Genomic DNA, 19,924 nt, shown 5'->3' on the forward strand with positions numbered 1-19,924 from the left:
ACTGCCCGATTCGAACTTTAAGATACGTCAATTAATAGATCTAGAAACGATATCACAAAATAAAATAATAGTACTACCGTACAGAAAGGACACTTCCTACAAAACTGAAGTTTGACAGCGATTCGGGGACTAATCATCCCTTTCTAATGTATGGCACTATCCCTTTCGGCTATTTAGGGTTGTCAAAGTTCGAGTCATTATCTTATCTGCGGTCGTGCACGTAAAAGGACATCAAGTGGTGCCAACCCTAATAATTGCTCGGAGCAATGCTTAGCCGAACGGAGACGAGTTTGCCCGAAGTCAGGAGTGTCTCCCCACTGACGTCACATTTGACACTGACATATCTAATCCATATCGTTTCTAGATCTATTAACTGACGTATCTTAAAGTTCGAATCGGGCCGTTTGTGTAGGTACTTACGGCGCTCAGAGACAGTCTGAGCTAAGTTAAGTATGCCACCCTCGAATACTTTTCCAAATAAAGATATATCTCGACAGTTCGCGTTCAAAAGTATCTGCAACAGTTTAATTGTTTTATATTTACGTATGTAGAGACATAATAAATATCTCCTTTCGTGATGCTATCAGAGAATGGTAGATATTTTTGATGCATAGTCTGATACGCTACTATAGATGCTGAATGTACCTATTTATAATATTTAATTTAATACTGAAATAGTATGGTGTAGAAATTTCCTTATTTAGATTTCATTGTATAATTGATTGTGTTTGTTTGGAATTAAATAAAGTAATTCACATTTATTTTTTGTTTTAATTTTAATTCTGTTTATTTAAAAATATAAAATAAATAACAGAAACGCATATATAATTGTAGAATTACGCTTTTTAATTTATTGTGAACTTTAGTCCAACTTTCAATATAGTATAAAAAAGTCATCTTTTCTAACGAAACAAATACAGATTTATAAGACCAAGAGTAATGAGCGCCTACTTTCACAAGGCTAATAGGTACATGCATAAGAACTCGAGACAGAAGAGAAAATTAAAATTTCAAGAGCGTATTTGATCTGCCACGTTCCATAATACGAGATTAGGAATTACATTTACATTTATCTTCAAAATCTACTCATTTTATGATAAATCTCACATGGGTAAAATAAGAAAATGGTTTTAATAGAATTTGTCTCGAAGTAGGTAAGCAAGTAAAGTACAAATGTACTTGATATTTGACAAACGTTGTTTCATGCAGTGTTTTTTCACCCAGTCGGTGACCTTTACATGATAACTTTCTAAGCCTATATTCCGTATCTTTAGGTAGTTAAATAAAGTAAACAAACATTTTGTAAATTTTCGGGTAGTTATAACATTTATTGGTTAACCGAACAATTACAAAACCACCTGGATATCTGACACGATCTTGTTTGTAGAGCTATAAGAGCGTGTCACATATTTTTGCGGCCTTCGAAGAGTAACATACAATGGTGACTGAACTTGTGGGTCTAAAGGTGATATTCGGATGTCAACAGCAGCTGTAATACTGTTGCTGTACCTGTGAGTTTTCTTGATGGAATGAATGTCGTTCGCCGCTGCATCACTGATGCGATTATGACGTTCATTCTTTCACCACTTACATTATCAAGGAAATCGACAGATACAGCCGCAGCAGCAACGAAGCCGCAACAGTAATGCAACTGCAGTTGACATCGGAACGTCACCTTTAATTTTAATATTGTACCTAATTGAAACTGAACATTTTGTGATATCACGCGGCGCCAAAAAACAAACTAGAACAGCGCGCCCGATCCCACTCCAGATACCTACAGAAGGGTGTCCCTTATTTTGCGACATCGCATACACTCTAAATCAGTGGTGGGCTGGTGGGCAAACTTTCTTCATGGGGGGCCAGAAAGTTTAGGAAATTTAAGTGGAGGGCCAGAATTGTAGCCAAAATTTATTTTGATTTGCGATAATCGTGGGCCAATGCCATATACTAAATATACTAATTATTTCATAGGACCGGCGGCGAGCCGGATAAAATCCATTCGCGGGCCAGAGATGGCCCGCAGGCCGTACTTTGCCTACCACTGCTCTAAATCATCATCATCATCATAACTTAAGAGCTTTGCTCTTGTCGGTGGAGTAATCGCCAATCATTTCTTGTGCCAGTCTTTTAATTTCCTCATACGACGCATTATTTTTTATTTGGCTGAAATAAGTAATTCTAGGTCTCCCTTTTTCTCTTGTCTTTTCAATACTGCCTTCCAGGATGTTTAGGATACTTTCTTTTTTATTGATTTTCTCGTCGTATAGAGATTTTTTTGTGAAATAATGTTTAACAGCAAGCTATAGTATATGCAGTTGATATAAAATAAGAACAATAATTTTGTAATTTTCCATGAATAAATGTATTGTAGGTATGGAAAATCCGCATAAAAGTCGCATTGGGCTACAGTTGTATTGTTGACCTCTAATAATTTTTTAGAGTCAGACCAAGAAAAGTCTGCAGATATTTTGATAGCCCATGCAAGTGTTATTTTAAACGTCAGACTTCTACGAAATTATTAAGTATAAATAACACTTGCACCAAGTGGGCTATCAAAATCGCTGCAGACTTTTCTGGGTCTAACTCTATACTGTTTTTGGGCAATAGAAACCTATTCAGAGGCTATCCGTTATTAATTTCTGAAAATCGTAAAATAAGGGACACCCTACTGCACTGCAGTGTAGATAGACGAGGTAGTGTTAGACTTGAAAGCTCTTTGATCCTGCTCTCGCCTGGGAGCTAGACAGTCTAGCCTTAGACAAAACCTTGATTGCACTGAGCTTTTACATAAGCGCAGGGTTAATTACTTCGCTCTAATTGGTTAGACTTTGATTTTGAATGTATTTTGGAAGTGAAATAACAATAGGTACCTAAGTATTTAAATTTCCTCGTTGTCTTTTTTCTGTATGTCCACTATATACCATCAGAGAAGAGATAAATTAAGTATAGTAGCCGTTCAAAAAACGGACTCGCCCACCGAGGGTTCCGTACTTTTTAGTATTTGTTGTGATAGCGGCAACAGAAATGCATCATCTGTGAAATTTTAAACTGTCTAGCTATCACGGTTCATGAGATACAGCTTGGTGACAGACAGACGGACAGTGGAGTCTTAGTAATAGGGTCCGTACCCTTTCGGTACGGAACCCTAAAAAGTATGACTTACAAGCCACATGTTGTACCTATTTTATCTTTACAAGATTGCATGAAAACGTATCAGATTAAAGCCAGTTCTCGCCGCCAGGAAAAGATATACATACAGAATCAAGAAACGTGCTCCCAATATTAATTCTTTATGTGAAGCCAAGGATCGGAAAAGTAAATGTATTCAGCAAAATAAGACAACATTCTTCACCCCCTTCCGCAGAGTTACACACTAGATGTAGCATTATTGGCCTTCTTATTTAGTATGAGAATGCTGCAGTCGCGTTCACGTTTGCGAGCTGTACGATCGTAAATTGAAAATATTCAATGCTTCTAGGAAATATATGATAGGATAACTAGTACTTTTCTTATATAGAACTGTAGCGGATAACTGTTTAATTTATGCAATCAACAACATTTTTAAGATCAAATGTGTTTTCTTTATAGAAGCAGAACTTATACATAATATAAATTAAGGTGATTGCTACTACCCTCAAACTTAGAATAAACACTTTTTTTACCCTAAATGTACAAACGCGTTGGTATTTATTCGTCAAGGAGGTGGAAGGACGAGGAGGAATAAATAATTTGTTTTTTTATTAGCCCGTTATTGTCCCACTGCTGGGAAAAGGCCCCTCCCCTTGATTTCCACAACTCCCGTTGTAGTGCTTTTTCCGGCCAGTTACTGATGAAGGCGTCGAAATAATTTGTTACGGTTTTGTTTTGATACGACCTTGACGATACGCAAAATGCAAATAAAGTCGTACCTATCATAAGATTCATAAGGCATCTTCCTCGTATTTAGATATTGGTGAAATAAATGATATGCCTAAATATATATGATCATCGTGGTCTTATCAATGCACAATTAAATCCGTAACAAATGTAACAATCGTTAATTCAGTATCGGTCTTAGATACAGTCAGCTGCAGCGATAACTGACCCTCCCTGCATATTGTTTTTTGTAAGAGGGGTTCAACTAGTTCTACAGCTGACTATATTATGGAGGTATTTTTCCAGCGTATACTTCTAAATGCGAAGTCTTTCGGGAGATAGTCTATGCTTCCACTACCCTCAGCGTCCCCTCTGTTTAAGTATGTAAATTCCTTTCAGCCTCCTCGATTGCCTTCATCAATGATAAGATACAGAGACAGGGGTTCCTTAAAACACTTTAAGTTTGTGACTTTCCTGACAGTACCTATACTAGTGGCTCTGTGAGCTGTAGACCTCGCGAGCAGAGCTTGAAATAACATGGTGCTAAGAGCTTTAAATACACCGTGTTTTTTTTGATTTCCGTTAATTTCAAGGGTGCATTCCTGAGCTTAAATCAAGTAACTTTCTCAAAGACACCGATGTTCTAATTCAGTCCATTTCGGAGATAATCCATAATTTATTTTTTTACTATAAGGCCTCTACAAGCGTGTACACTTGCCTTAGGGCCGGCTTACATATTGATTAGTGTTTAGAATGAGTTCATACATTTGCTACTAAACTTAAGTACAATCTCGGTCGATTGATGTACGAAATGACATTGATATGTCACAGATTTCAATTGTTTGGTTGAGTTAAATGTAATGCCCGTGTTACAACAACGCTATATGCTACATTTAATTACTTTTTAAACAAAAAAAAAAAACAAAAAACAAAACAAAAAAAAAATTTTTTTTTGAAAATTAACTATGCCATTTAGTTCTTATAAACGTACTTAACTATACCCCGAAGTTAACGGAATTCAATAAAAACACGGTGTATAGTAAATTAAAGAAAAACAATACGAAATTTATGTGTAAAAAAATACAAAAAGTTATAATATCCCAGCATACAATTACTGGGGATCGAACCCAGACCCTCTGTGCAAACAGAAAAAGCGAACGTTTACAAACTGAGCCAAATAGTTCTTAGATGGGTTGACGAAATTTAGCTACTCCTTCTCAAATTAAAATTAGTTAAAATTAAATATCTAAATACCGCCTAAACCAGCGATAATTTTTTTCTGCATTTTTTGCTATTAACTCTGTAAACATGTCTCAAAAAGAAAAAAGTCTTATGATATCGATACGATTATTTGTTTAGGCGCCAGGTATCTTGACTCCGCCATTTTTAAAAATTTCCAAAAACCGGATTGACAAAAAAAAATTATTTAGTCATAAAATTCGGTCACAAAATTTCACGAGAATCGGTTAAGAATTGCGACCTGTAGAGGAGAACAGGCGTTCGATGTTATTTTCTATGACGGCTGATCGGTGATCACGTGGAGCTTTCCATAGAATACGAAGCTTCGGAAGCTCCGGCCCGGCCACGGCCCGGTCTAACGTGGGTCATCCTTTAACCGGTTAACCCCGGGTTAGTGGTGCAAAGTGGCGCACAAAGATCTGCTGTTTTATAGGGTTAGGGTTCTTTTTATTTATTGAAAACTACAATAAAAATATTATATTCTTTTTTAATTATGATGTGAAAGTCGCTATAATAATTGATGCATAAAATGGTTGGATATATTTTATTTTCTTCTTGGATATTTTATTTAGAACGAGGTTCACATTCAACACCAAGAACCCGACTGTCGGGTACACTGTTCGTAGCGACTACGCGCTACATACGACGAAACCGTGGCTACGCGCTACGAGCGTAACCCGTAGCACTTAGTGGTATTGAATGTGTTAGGAGAGTTTTATTAAGAAATTTTTAATTATTGAATGATATTAAATAATACTGCACTAAAAGTACCTAACATATTTCCATCTGTCTAATTGAAGAATTTTTTTACTAATTATTATTAATTATAAATAATTATTATAATTAGAAAGAAGGTAAAATAATGAAATTTAATTGCGTTAGACCCGATAATGACATTAATTATGTCTAATTCTATATAAAATGGAGTATAATTGAGATGTATTTCAGTAGTAAGTTCAAACCTGATACGGCGTAAATCGGTCTACCGCAAGATGGGTTGACTGATTCCAACAGAAACTAGGTGAAACATAAGGCGATCACTTTGGTGATTTAGCAGTTAAAACTATTCATCTGTTACTGGGTTGTTAAGATGACGAGCTATGGGCCCGATTCGGATTTTGAAATAGACATCTATTAGACATCTTTTAGACATCACCAAGATACGATAACGATATATTATGTTTAAGATCTAACCTGTCAAATTTGACATTTGTGCGATTCTGGAGATACTGTTGAACGATTTCCACAGGATAATGACTTAGAGAACCAATTCACATCAAATAGATATCTTACTCTATCTAACGTAAAAGTGACATTGGTTGCCCGAATTGCGCTGCAAAAGAGAACTACTGCCGTATTCGAACTTCAAGATATTCACAAGAGACGACACGTACTAGATCCATTCTAGATACGTTATAGTTTAGATATCAACTACTTCTCTTTTGCAGCGCAATTCGGGCAACCAATGTCACTTTTACGTTAGATAGACTAAGATATCTATTAGATGTGAATTGGATATCTAAGTCATATCCTGTGGAAATCGTTCAACAGTATCTCCAGAATCGCGCAAATGTCAAATTTGTCAGGTTAGATCTTAAACATATCGTTATCGTATCTTGGTGATGTCTAAAAGATGTCTAATAGATGTCTATTTCAAAATCCGAATCGGGCCCCTAGTTGATATCTAAACTATAACGTATCTAAAATGGATCTAGTACGTGTCGTCTCTTGTGAATATCTTGAAGTTCGAATACGGCAGTATGTGTAAGTGTTTACAGCTAAGTGGGTCAGTAGGACAGGGTATTTTGTAATTTTGACGAGAAAGGATTACCCTCGAACTTAAATAATGCTGACGCAGCGTTTAATAAGCAAAATGTTATAAAAACACTTTGCTGAATAACTGCTGTTACAGACGGGTTTGGTTTAATCCTTAACTATATTTTCTAAGGCCCACTTGCACCATCTCACTAACCCGGGGTTAAGCGGTTAAACCGTTAACCTAGTGTCAATTTGTATGCGTAACCATGGCAACTCCAGGTTTAACCGGTTAACCCCGGGTTAGTGAAATGGTGCAAGTGGGCCTTAGGTGAATAAAGGAGCAACTTTTAGCATGGGACCAAGTTTTGGCTCTCCCAATTCTCCCATGGAAAACATCGACATAAGCAAAAATTTTAAAGTATGAAACAACCAATTTTTTTTTCTTCATTTCGAGGTCTCATAGTAAAAATTGCTTAGTATAATTATGACATACAAATTTACATAATAAATTATGACCTAGGGTTGATAAAGAAGCTGAATACCCAAACCAAATAGATGAGTAGGTATACTCTTATAATCTGAGCATCTTCTTCTTCTTCTTCTTCCTCGCGTTGCCCCGGCATTTTGCCGGGTCCGCTTCACAACTAATCCCAAGAATTGGCGTAGGCACTAGTTTTTACGAAAGAGACTGCCATCTGACCTTCCAACCCAGAGGGGAAACTAGGCCTTATTGGGATTAGTCCAGTTTCCTCACGATGTTTTCTTCACCGAAAAGCGACGTAAATATCAAATGATATTTCGTACATAAGTTCCGTAAAAACTCATTGGTACGGGGGTTTGAACCCGCGACCTCCGGAATGAAGGTCGCACGCTCTTACCGCTAGGCTACCAGGGCTTTATAAGGGCCACCCCACATCTAGCGTCTTTCGAGCGTCGGCGTCTCGTCGGCGTCTACAACTCTATGGCCCTGCTCGACGCAACGTCGACGCAACTGCGCAGCGACGTCATTTTCCATAGCGCTGACCGACGCCGACGCGCGACGCCCGAAAGACGCCAGATGTGGGGTGGCCCTAAGCTGTGCATGTTTTCAATAAATAAACATTGAGTACTTAGCTCGGGTGGCCCATAAAAAGCTCTCACAATGCCCAATCAACTAATAGGACTCGCTATCATCAATTAGCTTTGGCTAGCTGTTCCTATTAGTAAAAGGAAAATTAGAGCTTCGAATGGCCGAACGCGAGACGAGTGATTTGGGAGGAGGTATTAAAACCCCCGTAATCTGAATCGTGTTCTGATTGGTCGAGAGAGTTCGAGGCCAGAGTCGAATCAATATAATGCATGGCATTTGGATGGCGTCACCTTCAGAAGAAGTTAATCCAGCACTAGATATTAACAGTAGGTACGTATAAAATATAACAAAATTCACCACGCCTACATGACCTGATTTCTTGTATAGAGTGTTCAAGTTCCATTATTACTTCGTAATCGTTTTTAGACATTTTGCTCCCGGTATAAAGACGACACATGCTCTGAATAGCGTTGACGACATTAGCGATAAAGATGCCCAATTCAAAAGATCCACTTCAGGGTAATCAATCACGGAAGATTTCACAACTTCACATCCAGCACACCCTTACACTTGATTTGTATACATCTGTATAGATATCAGGTCTCCAATAATGTTGGATGCTTGATACATGGGATGCGCACTTTCACTTAGCTTTTATGCTGCTTAAGATATTAAACCGTAAAGTTTTTGGAGTGCGGTCGACCGCGTGTATAAGTTTGTCTCGTTTCCAGGCTTCCATTTTGTAATTAGAGTGTTGTGAGTTGGTTCAGGCGTGGCAGTGACCTTTCTGGGTGACATTGGATTTCATTGTCCTTTCTTTGACTTTTGGTCTTGTAAAATGTAAGGATGTTAAATGCAAGGCGCTAAAGATAGTCAACACACCGACTTCTTTTTAGTACTTGGTTAAAATATGATTTCAAAAATATACTTGCCATGATCCAGAATAACAAAAAGTGATAAAGAAAAACAACACACGAATATTCTGTAGCGATAATCCGGAACCAAGCCGGCAGCATACTAAAACACGATTATATATATATAACGTATCCAGTCGCCATCAGATATATCGGAGCGGCCAAGGTATTCACAATATCGGAACACGCGCTCTAACGCGATAATCAGATGGCGACTTTACCTTATTAAAATTAGCGTTTTGTATGTGTAGGTTCATCAGTTGATCAGCACGTAGGTACGTAAGTTGATTGTTGTATTTTATTTATTTTTTATTGTTTATCTTAGATTTGGAGCCCGGTTTAGAATTAACAATTATTTTCGTTACGATGTTGTTCTTATTTTGATACGACTTAAGTTGATTTGTGCATGTTTCGCTCACGCTCACAATCAGTGAGAGTGAGAGAGCAACTTGCTAGTTTATTATGGATGGCTTTATCCACGTGAAAAAATATCTGTTACTTTTTAAGAGCCCATCAACGTGCATACTAGCGGCACTGCTAAAATAATCGTGAGAATTTAAATTTAACGACAGGTATTTAAAAAAGGGGCCTGTACGTACTTTATTTTGTATTTAAGTGATACGACCTTTTGAGTATATCAAACTAGTTTTTATGTTGCTGGATTCGTCAATCTATGCGTCCAAAGATAAAACGGCCGTTTTTGTTTTGAGTTCATAGATCGACGAATCCAGCAACTTAAAAACTAGTTTGATGTATTCAAAAGGTACTTAAATACAAAATACAGTACATAGCGGCCCCCTTTTTTAAATATATTTTGTTAAATTTAAATTATCACGATTATTTAACAGTGGCGCCAGTATGCACGTTAATGGGCTCTTAACAGAGCACGTGAGGGATACCGTTTTATCCCGCTGTCACGTAGACAAGAACGACCATGATATCCGTACTGAACTCACGGCGCCTTGAATAATCTTTGCTTGACAAAGATGTAAACTCAAACGCCAATTATCTGCCATTATTGTATCAAATGACAACCAACAAAAACTAAAGTGACAACCCTAATGTACTAGTGAATAATCAAGATCAAGTGCGGGTAGTTCGCAAAACCCGCGCAGCAAGAAGATGTTGACACAATTCCTCGCCAGTCTGTCTATGACCACAAACGTAAAACGTAACGTCTCGTTCGAAACGTCAGGCCATAAATAAACGTAAGTTATACGCGATGACTGCAGGCAGATGCTGCGGCAAGCTGAGGACGAGGCGCTATGGCGCTCTTTAGGGGAGGGCTATGTCCAGCAGTGGACTACTATTGATGGTGATGATGATGATATACGCGATTAAGCCCCGTGTTAGGTATAAAAATATGAGTGAAAATCGTGTTAGTTTAAATCAATATACAACTAAAACTATATGCCCTTTCTGATTCCTTTCATGCAATAATTCACGTGCCATATTTAGCATGTCAAATTGAAACGAAACCAAATTAAGTGCAAAGTCACTGAAATAAATCTCATTTCACGTGGAAATTTATTCAGGCCCCAAATAAAAAAGCCTTGCTCCATCGAATCAAATGCTCGATTACTTTTTTAATACTCTAACAGGAAAAACTCTGTAAAATTTGTTTCCTTCAAGGCCATATGTAATTGAAGCAATGAATCAAAGTAAAATTTCCATAGTTAAATGCAAATGATTTTCAAACGGTCGCACTTTATCCAAACATGAAGGCCGATGCTGTTTCAACTATTTGATATTGTTTTTGTCTTATTTTAAAACAAATACAAAAATATTTGTTGCCAGAAAACATTGTTTACTAATTTTTCACAGCCCTTATGAGCCCATCAACGTGCACACTAGCGCCACTTGACTGCTAAATAATCATGATTATTTAAATATAACGAAAGATATTTAAAAAAGGGGGCCGCTACGTATTGATTTTGAATTTAAGTACCTTTTGAATACATCAGACTAGTTTTTATGTTGCTGGATTCGTCGATCTATGAACTCAAAATAAAAACGGCCGTTTTAACTTTGGACGCAAGGTACTTAAATACAAAATACAGTAGGTACGTAAACTGGAATTCTATGGAACTTGCTAACTATGTAAACAAACCGCCATAGTAAAATTGTATCTGAATGTCAATTTACTAGTGACTTTTGTTTAACATAGTTAGCAAGTTCCATAGAATGGCACTTTAGCGGCCACCTTTTTTAAATATCTTTCGTAAAATTTAAATAATCACGATTATTTAGCAGTGGCGCTAGTGTGCACGTAGGTGGGCTCTTATGTGCGGTGCTTAGAGATGGGTAGTGAGTAAATACTCACGGGTAAATACCGAGTAAATACTCAGTATTTACTCAATATACCCGTATTTACTCGTTTTTACCCAAATTGGTGGGTATAAACTATTTAGAGTGCTGAAAGGGGCATATTAATTTCAAATATAGGTGTATTTTTTAAGCCGTGAAACGTACTATTTTTAAAGGTAAATATCATTGCAAAGCTCCGGCTTGTTCAATAAAGCATAGCACGTTAGCACAGAAAATAAAATTAACTTAATTAGTAAAAATGTGGTGTCAAAATTTGCTTGCTGGAGGAACCTATTTTGGGAGATAAAAAGCGAACAAATTTATATCTAAGGAACTTTATTTATGACTAAAATCTTGCCTATGCAATGTTAGTGGCTTAATCTAAACTTATGACCTCTGTGTGAACCTCTAACTTGATTTGACGACACCTAATGGTAGAACTTAGCTCAGTGGACGGCGGGGCCGCTTAATAGGTCCAGAATAAAGCTTCACACAGAATTCTACTTATTTAAGAACTAAATTATCGTAACTCTAAATTCGATGTACCAGGATTTTCAAAAGTCTTTATGCTACTCTAATGGTTGCTCATAGTTTTAAATTCACTCTACACTTTACAGCTGGTGCTGATGCCCTACAAAATTAAAACATGGCAAGGACCGACCTCAGGATGAAAACCTTCCTCAGACGCTGCGGGGTGCCAGGCTGGTTTCCCCGAGAAGGCTAGAAGCTGAGCGGAGATGTAGAGCTCAGGGGCCGCGCACGTGGTACCAAGACGACGTGGCAGAGGCAGATGGGATGCTTAATTCCTCGATCCAGGAGGTCTCCCAAACAATATTCATAAATTGACTTCCAAGCTTTTGAAATGATGAAATAAATTTAATTTAAATTTAATTTAACTTCCCGGCTCCTGTAAACCGAGAAAAGGTTATATTAGCCGATGCCCTTTATGGCCGCTAGAGAAGAAACGAAACAATTGTAAATTTAGCTCACCGCACTGAAAGCTGCTAAGACTGTCGGCGGAGCGCTCCCTTCCCTCGAGCAGGAGTCACTCTGCAAAGAACCAAAACCTGGTTAAGAACAAACCCACAACGTTTCGCGCCATTGTGGAGTTGATCACCACGAAATTTAATTAGTACTCACTCAGTGGAGCTTCCGAAGGACTCAAGCCGTTTCCATCTTTCAGACCACCATGTCGAAAGTGTGGTCTTCCCATGAATTGTGCTCTTGCGAGCGAGTGTCCCCAGAGGGGTTCCCAAATCAAATGTGCAAATCATTCTCGAATGAACTCCTCCAATATGGAGGTCCCTAAGGGCCTAACAAAAGTAGGGTGGCAGTCCCTTGAAGACACAAATCCTTCGAAAATTCTGTCTGAATTGTTTGGACAATTTCACTCCTGAGCCTAAGAAATATATTTTTATCATTAAATCTAATATTGTTTCATTCCAGAGCCACTTTGTAAGTCTGTAATTTCTATGTTTTGTTTTATATCAAAATTATTTTTTACCTGAAAAACATACCTAAATCATACAAAGTTTTCCTGGAGTGACAATCTAAATATCTCAAGTTTTAGTTATTTTTACTCGTATGACAACCCCGGCAACAGATAAGCATCTAGAGGTGCATCTGAATGCAACAGATTATGCAAATAAGTGCAATTAATATAGTTTGTTTCGGACACTGTTAAAAACGTTGCAATACGAAAAAGTATTTTTCTTTTAATTATGAATCATCTCAATAATACTTAATATAAATTTAGAAAAATGTACTACGTTACAATACCCCCCTCCCCGATTTTAAGGTTCAACGTAGGTGAACCGCTCGCTGTCCTCAGCGACTTGGACCAAACCAACAACAAACCAAAGGCAAGAAAACTAACCTACTACACAAGCTATTCAAATTGAACAAAAACCTAACGCGGCTTCGAGATTCTGACTCTCAGGAGTCTAAGGACTCTATGATACATATATCATCAAAAAAAAATTTAAACTACCGTTTCCACAAACATGGATTTACCGAATCTAAAAACAACCGACCAAAAAGGAAAATCTCGAACCCACGTTAACCTACGGAAGGTGAAAAAAACTATGCGGCCTCTGCGCAACACATAGAAAAAACCTCCGTTTTATCTTACGAACCAGAGAACAAACCGTTGGCCTTCTCAGTACAACGCGGTAAAAGCTTGTTGTGCTGAGAAAGCCAAATCCAACCGCCAGGACCGATATTCAGCATTCATCAATATAAACTCTTCTTGACCGGGCAAAATGATGAAGTCTAGGCAATAACCATCACCCGACTCCAACAACCATAAATCCAAACCGGAAAACAATCCAACCAAATCTAAGTTTCAAACCATCAAAGTTGCTAACTTAAGTTTCAATCTCTACCTATAAAAGTTTGTCCCCGACTGACTTGTCGGAGGAAACGAAACGTCCAAAATCATGTTGCACAACACCCCCAAAAATATGGTATACCTAAACAAAACCGAGGTACGGCAACATGCGAAATAGTACTACTAAAAAAAATCATTAGGACTTACGCCTAACGACACGTGATTTAAAAAAAAATACACTAAGTTAAAAACAAAAACAAACAAAGTACTATTTCGATGTTTGTCGGGTATGGTAAGTACCGGACAAAGCGCAACAATGCGTTACCATTTGGTCATATTAAAGATAGCTCCGATGTTGGGGTTGAGAGGTACTTAGCAGGTGAGTGGTTTGTCGTCCTTGGCGGCACGACGACTGGTACAAGACGAGGGATCGTGCGTCCAAGGATAACTCCCCTACGCTCTAAAACCATACTAAGTCCTATATCCCAATATCGCTCTGAGACTGAGCACAGCTTCGATCGCACCGCACATACATCACGCACTAATAGACTCAAACATTCATCGCCCATGCAGAAATAATAACGAAACAGTTTTTCCTGTTCGCCACATTCCGAACCAAAATTCGTGAATTAAATATTTACCGAATATTTAACACTACTAACGATCTCAACTGTTTTTTTGTTATGTTATGAGAGGTAGGTGATAGTGGTTGTCAACTCTGGCGGCAAGACGACAAGCCAAAGTGACTCGGGGTCTTGCGTCCAGAGATAACTTCCACCTCGAAACCTAACTTCCATTTCCTACTTAAAATCTTTAATATGCCACGACCCAATTGGGTGACCATCCAGCCTTTCAAGCTCATAAACCAAAGGAGATAAAACCTTTTTAACCCTGCACGGTTCATACTTAGGTGCGAGTTTTGACATAACAAACTTAGAGGCGTCACTTTGCGTGTAAGTACGCTTGTGAACAATATCCCCTACTGAAAACTTCGCCTCTCGGCGTCTCAAATTATAATATTTGGCATTTGTTGCATGTGCTTGCAGCATACGTAACCTAACCTGCTCAAAAATCTCTCTCATACAACCAAACTCGCCTGCATACTCCTCTCTAGGCATACCCACAGCATACTGCTTATCAGTATCTTTATAAAACGAGCCGTTAATGACGGGTTCCCTAGCGTGCACTAAAAAGAAAGGAGAATACCCGGTGGTCTCACTTACTGCACTGTTTATCGCAAACCTGATTTGGTGCAGCTTTTCGTCCCATGTACGGTGATTGTCCTTTACGTAAGACGCTACGGCGGTCATTACTACTTTATTATAACGCTCGACTAAATTTACCTGCGGAGTATAGCGCGGGCCATAAAAAATATTAGGAACGTTGTAGCGTTTCAATAACTGCTTAAACTCTGATCCCGTGAATTGCGTTCCATTGTCTGCAATCACGGTCTCAGGAACGCCATGTTCCAAAATGACATGGTTTTCAAAATGCTTCGCCACCAAAGCGCTAGTAGCGCGACGAAGTGGAAATAGCAGTGTGTGTTTCGAAAAGCAACATGTAACAACAAATAAAAATGTATAACCTGCGCGAGAGCGCGGCAGTGGACCGACAAGATCTATGCTAACTACCAACCATGGTCGTCGACATACCTTTGGCTGTCCCATGAGGCCTGCAGTCGGTTTTTGCGAATGCTTGTACGCTGCACAGACATCGCACGCTTTTACGAACTCGACTACATCCTTGTACATACCAGGCCAAAAGTAGGTCAACGCCAACCGGCGATGAGTTTTAAAAACACCTAAATGAGCAGCGGTTGCTTCGCAATGATTTTGCTGCAAAACTCTCTTACGATCACACTTCTTCACCACTTCCTTCCAATCGAACTCTCGCAACAGATTGTACTTTGACTTAGAAAGTCTAAAAAGTTTCCCGTCCTTTAAACAAAAATTTGGAAAATTCGCGGGAAAAGATCTACAACCATTGAAGATCTTATCATACCACTCATCTGGCTCAGCGTCATCATTCGTCACGTTTATTGCGTCTACTTGCATAAGTCTTGACAGTGCGTCAGGCACAACGTTAAGCGATCCCTTTCTGTGCTCAATCTCAAAGTCGAATTGAGACAGTCTGCAACCCCAACGAGCTAACCTCCCTGACGGGTTTTCAAGATTCATGAACCATTTAAGTGACGCGTGATCCGTGATTACTTTAAACTTACGTGAGCCTAAATACGCCTGAAATTTCTCCACTGAAAATATAACCGCAAGAGCCTCCCTTTCCGTGGCGCTGTAATTGCGCTCACTTTTGTTTAGGGCGCGGCTAACGTATGCGATCGGATGCTCAACACCCTCGATGGTCTGAGAAAGCATTCCACCAATTCCGTACGAAGACGCATCACAATGTACAGAAAATTCTTTTTTAAAATCCGGTACCGCCAAAATGGGTGCCGTCACTAGAGCGTTCTTCAAAATTTTAAATGCTTCCTCTGCTTCTGCAGACCATTCGAAAGGTGGCGCCTTCTTGCCCTGTGACGTAAGTTTATTCAAAGGAGCGGCTATAGATGCAAAATTTCGGATAAACCGTCGATACCAAGAACACGTTCCTAAGAATGCCCTTACGTCACGTGCGTTCGTCGGTGTGGGGAAGTTTAGAACGGCAGAAACCTTATCAGGATCAGTACGCAACCCGAACTCGTCCACGACGTAACCGAGGTATTTTATGGACTGCCTGAAAAACTTAGATTTCTCGAAATTAATTGTTAAATTCGCCTTTTCTAACTTCGCCAACACACGATTTAACAAAAGCAAGTGCGTCTGAAAATCTGATGAGCAAATAACGATGTCATCGATGTAACAAAATGCTAAACCGGTTTCGATGTCACCTGTCAAATTGTGATCAATAAGGCTGTCCATCAGCCTCTGCTGACGCGCTGACGCGCCGCAGAGACCAAAAGGCATGACCTTGAACTTAAACATTCCACGACCGGGCACGCAAAAACTTGTTTTCTCCTGTGAGGTTTCAGCTAACGGGATTTGCCAGAATGAGGAACTTAAATCGATCGATGTCAGGTATTTCGCTTCCTTCAAACTATCCAAAATCTGGGGTATATACGGAATGGAATACGAATCTCCCTTTGTGACCGCATTTAACTTCCTACAATCTAAACAAAATCGCCAATCACCGTTAGGCTTCCTAACTAACAGAGCCGGGTTATTCCACGGACTCTCACAGGGTGTAACTACGTCCAATTTTAACATGCGGTCTAACTCGGAGGCTAAAGCAGCGCGTTTTTCCGGCGACAACGGGTACTGTTTCGTTTTGATGGGCGTGGCATCGCCAGTCTCGATGACATGCTCGGTTAAGCTGGTTCTGCCAAGCCCCTTCTCCTCGAACGAAATGTTTTTAAATTTCCCTACGACGGTATCCGCGAGTTCCCTCTCGGCCGCAGTTAAATACTCGTAAGACCGAATCGTGTGTACCTGTTCTTCACTTACCGTTGCAACTAAAATATTTTTCAGGTGGAGTCATGTGTTCCGCATTTCTTAAACATTCAGGCAATAAATCGAAAGCTTTCCAAAAATCATACCCTAAAATCACGTAATTTACGATCGAGGGTACTACTACAAACTTTATTACTTTCGTAGTATTTTCAAACGTAACCGGGACAAAAATGTACCCAATCGACTCGCAATTTACTCCATTTGCGACCCTACACGAACTAGAGTACGCTTCCTGAAATGTAAAACCAAATTTGACAAAATCTAAATGTGCATTGTTCCCTAAAACTGACAATGCTGAACCGCTATCGGCCAATCCATAAATCTCGAAATCATTCGCCTTAAATTTCAAATACGGCCTAATATCATCTTTATTTGGGGCAAACAGAATCGTAGCAATCGAACTAGCATTTTTATTTTGTTCAATCGATTTAAAGTTTAATCGATTCGATTGACACTTGCTACGATTCAACCTTAGGCGTTTTTTGACTGTGGTTGCATTTGTTTCTGAACGCTACCCTTTTGACAGATTTCACATTCCGATCGAATTGTAGAGTCCGGTTAATACACGACCAAATAATGTACAGCCCAATAATTGGCGTCCACTTTTTTGGATGCGTATTATTGGGTTGTACACTACTGCCCTGTTAAAAGAGTGGCTTCATATTATTGGCACGGACCGAGCTTGTACACCCTGATAACGCTCAACCCAATAATACACGACCCAATAATACGAATCCATTTAGTGGACGCCGAATATTGGTCGCATATTATTGGCCCGTACCGAGAATGCTCGACCCGGGATTGCTCAACCCAAGAATGTACAGCCCAATAATTGGCGTCCACTTTTCGCTCCACACCACAGACTATAAATATTTGACACATAGAGTGATATTCTAGGGATGGGCGACGATTTTTAAGTTTACGATTCAATAATGTTGCCATGCGCAAAAAATAAGCAGATAATGGTAAGGTTAAGTAGCTAACATATTATCGCACCGCACCGCGACCTTGGTGCGTCGCACGCATAAGTAAGAGCGAGAAAGAGATATATTTTTTTTCCAGACGGAAACAAATTGTCCGATCCATGAAATGTATACTTGGTCAAGCAGATCTGGTCAGTAGAAAAGGCGGCAAATTTGAAAAATATAGGCGCGAAGGGATCTCTTCCCATAGAAAATTTGAATTTCGCGCCTTTTTTTATTGATAAGATTTGCTTGATCAGCTATAATTAGAATAAAATGACAGAAAAAGGTGCCTGCAATTTGCGAATTTAAAGTAGTAACACACTATCGCACCGCACCGCGACCTTTCGTACCGGTAAGTGAGGGCGAGAAAAAGATATCTGTTTCTCGCTCTCATTCATGAGTGCGACGCACCAAGGTCGCGGTGCGGTGCGATAGTGTGTTAGCTACTTTACAGGGTTTTAAATGAGTATAGTTTTCCTGGTTCTTAGGCCCCGTTCGCACGACAGCTTTTTCAACGCGCGTTAAAAAAGCATTTGAATGACACAAATGGATAACCATTTATGTATTCACACGACAGCGGTGGCGCTTTTTATCCAGTGTTGTTGGATTTTAGACTTTAAGCTTTGGTCGATAAGTCGAATTTAGAGTGCGAACAGATTCAAGCGCTTTTTTAACGCGCGTTGAAAACGGTTTGACGAACTATAATTATTACCATACTATTGATGATTACTACAGGCATATTATTGATGTACTCCAAAATGCAGCTATTGTGAGTTCTGGTACATGTGAACAGAGGCGCCATAGGAAGGTGCCCGGTTGGAACTATCACGTCAGAGACAGCCATGAGAAAGCTAGGATGTACTTCCGGTGCTGGACGGTTGCTGGGAGGCCCTCTAGCGGTACTGAATATGATAACATGCGCGAAAGTCGTAAAGTATTTAAAAACAAATTAAAATGGTGTCAAAGAAATGAGGAAAGTTTTAAATTGAATATCTTGGCCTTATATAGAAAAAAATAAAAATTTCATCAAGTTTTGGCATGCAACTAAGAAATTGAATTACAAACAAAGTTTACCTGTATCCGTGGAGGGCTGCCAGGAGCCGTCCAGTATCGCCGAGTTGTTCGCGCGGAGATTCAAAGTGAGCCCGCTGGCCGCGGAGCGTGTGCTCGATACTGAAGCTAGTCACGACAATGAAGTCATAGAATTTACACGTGAGGAAATCTCAAAAATCATACTGAGTATGAAACGTGGTAAATCACCGGGACATGACGGGCTCAGTGTCGAGCACATACTCTGGGCCAGTGACAAGATTTTTATGCATTTATGCCGTCTGTTTAATTTGTGTATTAAATATAGTTATTTACCTGAGGCATTGATGCGCACTACGGTGGTACCAATTGTCAAGAATAAAACGGGCGACCTTAGCTCTGCGTCTAATTACCGGCCTATCTCATTAGGTACTATACTAGGTAAAATATTAGAGCGCCTCCTTCATCCTGAACTGCTTAAGAATATTGAAATTGATGATGCACAGTTTGGTTTCCGTCCCGGTCTTTCGACAGATGCCGCCATATTTAGCTTAAAAAGCACCGTCAGTCACTACACGTCGCGCAAAACATCGATCTATGCGTGTTTTTTAGATCTTAGTCGCGCATTTGACCTCGTCAACTATGACATCTTGTGGGCAAAGTTACGTGCATCCCTAGTGCCTAATAGAGTGGTTAATCTGCTGAAATTCTGGTACGGAAACCAAACAAACGTTGTGAAATGGGGCGACGCAACCTCTAGCAAGTATAGGCTAGAGTGTGGGGTCCGTCAAGGGGGGGTTACCTCTCCGGTCCTTTTTAACCTGTACGTAAATGGCCTGATTGAAGAGCTGAGGAGCACCAAAATCGGCTGTCATGTAGGAAATGTTTGTGTAAATAACCTTAGTTACACGGACGATATGGTGCTGCTCAGCCCTTCAATCAAGGGATTGAGG

At 39.4% G+C, this 19,924-nt stretch overlaps 1 protein-coding gene across 1 annotated transcript in view; it reads right to left on the reverse strand.

Annotated features, from left to right (window-relative positions):
• The window catches only part of LOC134798128 (hemicentin-1-like), a 512,059-nt gene that overhangs the window by 252,608 nt on the left and 239,527 nt on the right, over positions 1–19,924 (reverse strand). The gene's annotated exons all lie outside the window — the stretch shown is intronic.

This window comes from Cydia splendana, chromosome 16, assembly GCF_910591565.1.
Source record: "Cydia splendana chromosome 16, ilCydSple1.2, whole genome shotgun sequence".
Taxonomy (NCBI): Eukaryota; Metazoa; Arthropoda; class Insecta; order Lepidoptera; family Tortricidae; genus Cydia; species Cydia splendana.